Here is a 10112-nt window from a genome sequence, read left to right on the forward strand (position 1 = left end):
CTTTATTAAGGCACTTGGTATAAGATGACAAGAAAAATTGGGGAGGACTATGAGATTGTGAGTTACAGGGCTGCCTTAGCCAACCTCAGTCTGTATCGCTTTCTCAAAAAAGTGTTTCAATATATTGCTTTGTCGCGGTAACACGATTTGTCGCCGTGACGTGATCGTGCATTCTACGCGTGCTCGGTTCAACGATATGACCCAGTGAGCGCATATTTTTTTTATGCCCCACCTCGACCGGTAAAAACTGCCGGACTTCGAATAAAATTTCTTTATTCATTCATTCTTGTTATTTCCGCTGCCTCGGTATAAATTTATCGGTTCGTGCGAAAATAAAAAAACATGAGTTGAAAGCAGCGCCAGCTGTGTCCTTGTTGCTTTTCTCCTACGTCCCCGTCTGTCGCGCTTCCACACACTTCGTCAATGCGAACCAACCAATGCGTTGCATATGCATGGGTAAACGCGACGCCCAGCCAGAATCTGCACAGAACGGTAGCGTCACCTCGGCGAAGCCTTGACGAAATTCGAAGGCTAACCGGAGATCAAGGGAGTGTGATCGTTCATGCATTAAATGAGGCTCATTGCAACATGATGTGGCGCGCGAGCACGCGGAGCTTCCGAGCATCCTCAAAAGAGGTCTCGCCAGGTCGCGGTCCTGGGCTGAACGGGCTGCTTGATCGTGTTATGTAAACTTCTTATGCTATTTATGTTTGAATTTTGTGTGTACAACTGCAGGTAGCTTGAAACCAATGTATTGAATATATATATTGTTTGTCAGTGCTGATGTCTAAGCTTTGCACTGTCACGGACTGCGGAGGGACAAAGGGCCTTTGTCAGGCTGTTCGCCTTTAGCCCTTTGCCCCTGCAGTAAGCTCTGTATCCGGCTTACTGTAAATAAAAGTACTACTACTACTGCTACTACGACCCGTTCATTGCCGATGATGCCACGGACTGCGTAGCCCCTGAAATGTAATACAGGTCGCTGCGTGGGCTCGGAGCGTTATTCCATACTGCTGTTGATCCATTTTTATAGGCTTTCGCCTTCACAATCGGAGAGTTCCAAGCATCGCGCGTAGCTGTTCTGGTTTAGGTGCCTAATTAAACGCGCGGCTCGCAACCCAAGAGGCTCAGAGAATTCATTACCAAAGCTCACCTGTAAGGCGATAGAATAATCCAGTGCATGCTGAGAAGATTAATTGTGGCGGAAATTTCAAGCGCGTGCTCGGAATACATTTGAACCATTCCCCAATTATATAGTGCAGGAACTTTTTGAAGAAAAGCGCGCTCTTTTCGGGTCGCTAATCTAGCGCAGATTCCTTACAAAAGTTCTTTGAATATCCTATTTGGCAGGTATGGCGAAACGGAAAATGGCACCGCTATCAATATAGCATATCGCGTTTCCTTTAGACATGTCATGAACGACTTCTCGAGCTCAAAGCCCTCCTGCCCCCTGCGGTGTAAACGTGAGTACTTTCAGCTATTGACGAGCTCGGGAGTGCGGCACCAAGTCTGCCCCAAACTACGGGAGGGGGCGCAGCGATGAACATTCTCCTCACCCCCTTTTTCCTCCTTGAAGGGGAATCCTGCGCACGCTTATGCTTTCGCTAATCGTTCAGCCGCTCCATGCACACCACACAGCCGGAGTTCCCACTGGCAACTTTTTCATCCATGCGTCACTTCCTGTACACGTTCCGTCACCGACCTCGCTAACCAAGAACAGTTCGTGGGCGCTGTGGCGGCAAAACCAATTACAAATAGTCAACATATTTGCATAGCGCAAGACTACGAGTAGTTACGACGTAACTACAGAAGAAGAGACAAGGACTGAAGGAGCAGTGACTTCAACTCAAATTTTATTAGCGAAGACGCTGGAAATATATACTCGTGACAGAACATCACCACGCAACCTATTGCATAAAAGCAAGATAATCTTCTCATTATAAAATTACAACGCCACAGCTCAGCACAAGTTCACAATCTATTGTGTCCAAAACAGAAACTCGATTTCTTTTTTAGTCAGAGCAAGCGAAGGCATGCTGATACATCGATCACCCAGCATTTCCATTTCGTTGGCCTCCATAATCTCTCGTGTTAGCTGGCGACGGTGTTTGGCTACAACAGTGCACTTTTCCGATTCCGGTCTGCAACCACAATCCCTACAACGAATGCCCAAATGACTTTGCACAGCTGAGAATACATTGCCCGTTTGCTCAACATATATCTTGCCTCATGACAACGGGAGCAAATAAACCACGGCTATCACACATGCTATTCGAAACATGATGACAGAAGGCAATTCGTAGCATGTGTGATAGCCGTGGTTTATTTGCTCCCGTTGTCATGTGGCAAGATATATGTTGAGCAAACGGGCAATGTATTCTCAGCTGTGCAAAGTCATTTGGGCATTCGTTGTAGGGATTGTGGTTGCAGACCGGAATCGGAAAAGTGCACTGTTGTAGCCAAACACCGTCGCCAGCTAACACGAGAGATTATGGAGGCCAACGAAATGGAAATGCTGGGTGATCGATGTATCAGCATGCCTTCGCTTGCTCTGACTAAAAAAGAAATCGAGTTTCTGTTTTGGACACAATAGATTGTGAACTTGTGCTGAGCTGTGGCGTTGTAATTTTATAATGAGAAGATTATCTTGCTTTGATGCAATAGGTTGCGTGGTGATGTTCTGTCACGAGTATATATTTCCAGCGTCTTCGCTAATAAAATTTGAGTTGAAGTCACTGCTCCTTCAGTCCTTGTCTCTTCTTCTGTAGTTACGTCGTAACTACTCGTAGTCTTACGCTGTGCAAATATGTTGATTCCCAATCACCAACTAGCCCAAGCATCTGTCTTATCAAATTACAAATAGTGACGTTCTCGAAGATTTAGTAAGTGTTTAGCGCTGGATACGTTCTGCACGTTTGTATTGTCAATCTGACATTTGATACAAAAGTGTTGCTAGCTGGTATATAAAACGAAAAGCCTGACTTTGTTTTGTCAGTCATTGTATTGCAGATAAATGCAAGCATGTGGTATTAATCCGCGTTAAGGTACATGAGTAGACTTTCGCTATCTATTGAAGTTGAAGGGCCACAATATGTACTCGACCTTGTCGGCTTGATGTGCTCTGTCGAACATGCTTAAGTGCGCCGCCACTGTCAGGATGTGTCGCCTTGTTGCTACTGTGGCCAGGCTCTCACTCGACATCAGCTCTTCAGCGGCTGAATTCGGAGTGGATACCAAGCGACAGTGAATTATTATTCGGGCAGACCACAATGTCGCCCCGGTGAAAGCACATTCGGCTCGCTGCGTGCCAAGCGTGTGGAGAGCGACGGTTCTTTTTTCTTCAGCTTATTGAACAGCGCTTTCCTAAGCCCCTTGTCGCAACGCCAGAGGCGGTGGGGCTTCTCTTTATGAACAGGATGTTCCTGCTGCGCCAGTTCGCTGCTACTTGCAACGTCTTCATTTGTCTCGCCCCACTGAGTCCCTGACGCTGCCGGACTAGATGCTACTTCAGCGAAAGAAGCGGTGGCGGGCATGCGGTTATATATGCGTGCCAAATCCATCGGGTACCAGAGTATCTGAGCTGGATTCGCGACCAGGAACACCGGCTTTATTCTCTAGGCACTCTTTACTGGCCCGATGCAGCGTTCTGGACCTCCCCACACCACAGCACAGGGCAGGACGGCTGTTCTGTGATGTCACACGCACTGGTGATGTTCTGTCGATGGGCGCACAAGGTTCATTAGAACGCCACTCTGCAGATGTGACAGTAGCTACTGTTCTCTTCAACTAGTTGAAGAGAACGATGCTTGCGGCTGGGTTTTCGACAGTTTACGGTCGGCCGATGCAGCGCGTTGTCCGGGCGGCCCTGAAAACTTCTGGGACGTTTCAGCGATCCACTGCAGGTCTTCATACGAGTTCGCAGCCGACGGCCTTTCTGGCACTGGCCTCATGAACCGCGGCGGACTGATCGACGTCGCCTTTCGCGAGGAACTACGAGCGGGACTGCTTGTCCGGCTTCTACGCGAAAGCACCGCAGGTCGTGTCTGGCGCCCTGGGCGGAGCACGTCAAGTTCGAACAGTTCGAGTTCGCCAGGTGGTGACAAGGCGTAACTGTCTTCTTGGCATGGGTCCCATGCGGCCATCTTATCTTCTAGAGGCACCTGCCGCTGCTGGTATTTGCAAAGGTGTATGAGCGTCCAGGGGCTTTCGCTGTTTCCAGCGCGTTCCAACTGCGCGGTGGTAGCCTCGATCAGGTCACTAAAGTCCAGCAGCCGTTCCGATCGTTCATCGTTGATTAGGTGTAGCTCCGAGCCTTCGCTGACGCTCGTGATCGCTGCGCGTTCGAAAGCGTCGTCGGAGAGACTGATACAAGGTGACGCGTTTCTTTCAGGATGATCGTCCTTACTGCATCGAGTGTCGCTGTTCAACGAGGCCGTCATCAGCGCCGCCGACAGGACGCTCGGCTTCCCGAATGTGACCCATTTCGAGTAGCGCTCTGCAATGGCCTCCGCTTCACTTTCGGAGGACTCCTCTGCGTCCCGTTTTTTGACGCCGTGGCTCGCTCTATCGGTAGAGCTTCGGCATACCGCGGGTCTACGCAAGCCGCTGGAACTCCGCCGCTCAAACGTGGTTGCCTGCCTCGCAGCTGCAGCTGGTGTGCGCGCCGTGGCGAAATTCCCGCTGTGAGCGTTAGATGGTGGCGGAGCGGGCTTCGTCTCTGAATGGTACGGGGGCACGGCAGAGCAGCCGCCGTCCTCGTCGCAGTCTTCCGAGCGAACGAGTGTGGTCAGTTTTGTCTTACCGGTGCTGGTGCGAGCACCTGGTGTAGTATAGCTGCGCCATCTTGACGGGATTACAGCGCTCCTCCACGAATCTTCCGTCGTCCGGCTCCTTCCGCTGCTGGAACTGGAGCTCCAGGGGGCGAGAAGCGCGATCTGCAGGCAAGTGTTCGCGTGTGGCAGAAACAGCCTGGACAAGCGCCCAGTTGCAGACAGCAGCGGAATGTCGGGTGGGCGGTTCGGGACGTCAGCGTTGGATAAGGTCTCTGCGGACCCACGACGCCAGCAATGCGACAGGCCGCCGCCGCACGGGCACCGGTAGAGTGGTTACTGGGCGGCCCTCGCTGTGAAACGGGTCCTGGCCGTCGGATTCTTGCACAAGGCGAAAACGTTCGGAGCCGCACTTGGTGACGACCTGCCCCGATATTGGCAATCTTCTTCTGCACCGCGTGACCGCGCGGCCATGGCCGCGCGGGGATTTTCAACTTCATCCACTTCACGACGAGATTAGTCCCTAAAAAAGGGGGGATAATCGCCTCGCAAATTCCGGCGGGGTGGAGCAACTTGCAAGCTCACCTTTCTAGCATGCGATATTGTACGTAAAGTACAAAGTAGCGGACACACTGCTTCTATATTCTGTGTTCCAGCTAAACGCAGTATGAGCATTCCCAAATTCGATTCTTTCAAGTTTCAAAGTTAGATGAAGATAAAGTCGAGATAAAGCATCGAGTAATGAAGTATGAGTAAAGTATGGTGTCATATCTGAATCATATACTTTAAATATTTACGCTTTTGTTTAACTTTCGTTTATTTCACTCATTTAGGACCAAATCTAGCGTGTAATTTAATAATTATAAAAATATTTGTTTCTTGGCCAATCTCACAGCGTAGGCTTGTGTCACGGATAGAAGGTTATACTCTGCGCGACACCCGTTCATAAGAGAAATAGGTCGCGCCTGAAAATGGACGGGCCCGAAACGATCCTCCTTTGTGGGTGTGCGCCAGAGTATCAAGGATCATCAGCATCATCATCATGTACCGGCGAGGCACGCCCGTGAGCTGTTGTCCACTGATGTGAGCGCTCGTGAGCTGTTGTCCCCACCGTCCACACGTGCAGAAACCTGCCCACCGGCGACCTGTGAGTGCACCGTGGTGCGTCGTCGAAGACGCGCCAAGCGTTCTGCAGCCGCAGGATTTCATGCGTTCGCTTGCCGCAATTTCCAGAATAAGAGAACAGTGGAGTAGTGTAGATCTCTGAAGTTGTGGCATATACCCACGCTGGCGAATGAGACTCCTTAAAAGTTAAATATTGTTCATTTAAGATGAAAGAAGCAAAGAGTGAAACAAGTTAAAAACAGAATAATATAACATAAAAGAAGCAATAAGGCATAGAATTCGAATTTAAAAAAAACGAAGAACAGCTGTTCACGGCGTAGGCCGTCGTCTACGTTGCCTTGCTGGCTATTGCTGCTTTGAGTGACGCAAGGGTTTTATTGGAAATCCCCTCTGCAGTTATAAGACAAGCATTCTTTTGTTGCGACAAACACCCGCCCAGTGACACAAGCTGTGTACTTGAGCGCTCGTAGTTCTATTGTGGCCGAACGTCGACTTTACAGCCTCGTCGACCGATATAACCCTACTGACGTCACTACATCGCAATTCAGCCGTGACGCTGTCCATTGGCGTGCGCAGGATTCCCCTTCAGGGGAGAGGGCAAAGGTTAATCGCAGTTCCTCCCGTCTTTGGTGACTAGAAAAAGCGACACCCCCACCCACCCCCCCTCGATCTTTCCGTGTGCACACACCTATCATGCCTTTCGGTCATGACCAGCCCTGGCTGTAGTCACAGCAGGGATGGCCGGCGTAGCGGTTACGATTAATGGCTTCAGTCATCGCTAGACGGGCTTCGCCATTTCTAGAGCTCTCTCGTGATCCCAGCGACCACGCACTTTCGAACGCGTGAACAGATAGACCGCCACAACCACCGAGGTATTGTAGCCTGCTTTGAAGCGAGTTGGATCATATATCCAGCTGCTGTCATCGCGTTTCCGAGGAAGAAACAGGCCACGCGGGTCGATGGTCGCCGTGTAACGGAGACTAGCTGTCCCGTGGGAGTGTGCATACTCTTCCGAGACATACGTCGACCCTCTGCCGCCCGGTTCAGCGGTATCGGATGTCACGTAAAACCAGCGCAAACATTGCCCCGCCCCGCCGACAGGTTGAGTTGAGCCGCGATCGATGCAGGTACAAGAGAACAGTTTCGCGGGTAAACCTTGACGGTGAATATAAGGAAACTGTTAGCATCGGCCAGGTTATGTCAAGGAGGATACATAAAACTTGCCGTGGTCGGATATAGAGCTTACACATGCGTGGAACAATACTCGCGTGCCGTGGCGTAGTGAGAAATTCTTTTCGGGTGGGGGGGGGGGGGGGGGAAGGGGGTTCAACAATTTTTTAAATGCAAGTTCACGCGTGTGTTTACATGTGCGCAATATATAGCTACGCAAAATTTTAATATCACCGGGCGGGGAGGAAGAGAGTACGCAAATGGTAGCGAATACATAAAAGCGCAGGTTGTGAACGTATCACAATCACGAGAGCCAAAGCCTCATCTCGAAAAATGAGGTTATGGCAATCAACGTGAGGTATTGGGCTATAGTTGGTTTTGCGTGATTTAAATGCTGCACTACAGCTTACTGGGACAAAATAAGTTAGTGAGACACACGTTACGAAGTGAACACGACAAGCGCCATTGCGCAGCATTTACATAATGCTTGGATAAATCTGTTGCGGAAGTATAAACTTAATCAAAAATACTGATCGATTGACATGTGGGATTTAGCGTCCTAAAACCATCATATGATTATGAGAGACGTCGTAGTGGAGGGCTCCAGACATTTCGACCACCTGGGGTTCTTTAACGTGCACCCAAATCTGAACACACGGGCTCACAGCATTTTCGCCCCCGTCGAAAATGCAACCGCCACAGCTGGTATTCGATCCCGCGACCTGCGGGTCAGCAGCCGAGTACCTTAGATGCTAGACCACCGTTGCGGGGCATCAAAAAATACTCCGACTTCTCTCGGGCGCAATCGGAAAAAAATCAGATTTCAAACACCTTGCACAAGTAGCTCAATAATCGACCTTCTTCTCTTGGGTGCGATAATCTGACAAGACCGAACACGCTTAGGGCAGTTTATTCGCTCAAAAGATAAGTTCTAGCTGATGAAATGCGCATAAACCTGTAGGTAGTCCAAAACTACTCCACATCATAATCGTGAGGTTGCGTATTCTGTGGATCGCATACACACCATAGCTTGTTTTAATGATTGGCTGTTGTGGTTGTAGTCCTCCAGATTTGGTTCAGAATTTATATGTGCAGTCATGAGATGAATTAAGTCATTGTTCTAAATCTTATCACTTAATTGCTACAGGTTTCACATTTTTTGTAATGCAGCTGTCTTTGTTTGCTGCATCTATACCAGTGTACTTGAAACAGATTTTCATTACAAGGAACATGTCAAAGCGGCAGCTTTCTGTCGCAGAGACTTAAAATACCCCTCCCTGCAAGAGAATCGTGTCACCAAGCTTGACATATGAGCCAGGCTATGAGCTACGCAATTTTTTCTTCTGCATACTTCATTTCACTGCTCAATGCATGTATATATCCCAAATTTATACAGCATAAACAAGACATTTCACATTTGATGCTATTTGAACATTTTTTTGCGAGAGAACATACTTCAAATAGTGTGCAAATATTCAATATTTCTCAAATAACAGCCATCGGAAAGCCTAATGCAAGTGCAGACCAGGGACACAGCCAAAATTTTATTTTAACGCATTAGCGGATCCAGAGGGGGAACAATCGAGGCGATCGCCCCCTTCCTCCTTCCCCAAAGCCCCAAGCTTGTCGTCCACCCGCTATTAACCGATTAGGGCAAAGGAGTAGGACCACTGCGAGATTTGCTGTGATGGGTTCTTGCGATAGTAACTACAAGGTTCTACATCAAAGCAACCAGGAGCTTGGAGAAAGGTGTGGGGTTAAAATACTCCCTCCACCCCTCTGGTTATTGCAGTGGGGAATACTATTTGCTGCGATTTTGCTGAAGTAGGACTTCTAGTCATAACCGAGTTCTTTAGTGCACACATGCCAAATATCACAGTAGGAGCTTGTTGACTCAACCATCGTCAATTCAGAAAATTGAATAATTTCGACATGGTCTGTCATCCCAGCCGGCATATGAATGGTTTAAAAACATCGGACCTGCATTCATTTGGCCACATTTGATCGCCCCAAACTGATCAACTCGGACGTTCGTTGGAGCGCAAAGCGCTGTGTGTGACGCAAAAGAGCCGAAATGGCGTTCGCAGACACCCAGCTGCGCTGTTATCATTACTACCTTTGTCATAACAGTCTTTCCACATGCGGAAGTTTGAAGATTAACATATTACAGCTGTGGTCAGCATGTTGGCATAAATTTTGTCCGAGACATTGTGATGGGCAGAGTATCAGTTGCTGCACATTTCACTTGCGAAAGAACTATCTTCACATTCGCGTGGTGGTGTTGGTAGTGACGGCACCTTATAAGGGAGGTGTTTATACAGCAGTTTCAGGCTAACTAAACACAGGAGTCTGGCGGCATGGTCGCTCTGAACGAAGTTGCAGGCTTACGATAATTGCGGCTTTGATGTTGCTCTTTATAAAATAACTATAAGAGTTATAAATAACTATAAGAAATAACTGTAAGTATATACATCAAGATGATGAAAACTTGCTGGTTTCTAGAAACTTTAGGTAACGCGGCGTTCGGCTAATTCATACAAAACTTTTTGAGTCCCATCGAATTCAAATTAATAAGCTTTTACTGCACTCTCAAAAGCCTGATAGGCATGCCTCCTTTTGAGTAACAATAATTTTTCAGGTGCAACGGCTCAAGACCACCATATCATTGTGAGAGCCTCTGTAGAGGAGGACTCCGGAAAGTTCTACACCCGGAGTTCTTTAATATGCACCTAAATCTAAGCACACGCGCTTCAAGAATTTTTGCTTCCATCAAAAATGTGGCTGCCGCAGCCGGGATTTAGTCCCACGACTTGTGTGTCAGCAGCAGAGTGCACTAGCCGTTAGACCACCGTGGCACGTCTCATTTTGAATAGCTTATCAGTTTTTCATCTTGAAATTTTGCCTACCTTTTGGCACAATTCGCCATATTTAACTTCCATTAGCACAGCATGCAGTGCTTTAGTATTGCACATATTTCTTAACAAGCGAAACATCATAGTATGTGCATGCACAGATGTGCTGTTCTTTCCAGAGTTGAAAGCTCTTCAG

The sequence above is a fragment of the Rhipicephalus microplus genome, chromosome 1 (genome assembly GCF_043290135.1).
Source record: "Rhipicephalus microplus isolate Deutch F79 chromosome 1, USDA_Rmic, whole genome shotgun sequence".
NCBI lineage: Eukaryota > Metazoa > Arthropoda > Arachnida > Ixodida > Ixodidae > Rhipicephalus > Rhipicephalus microplus.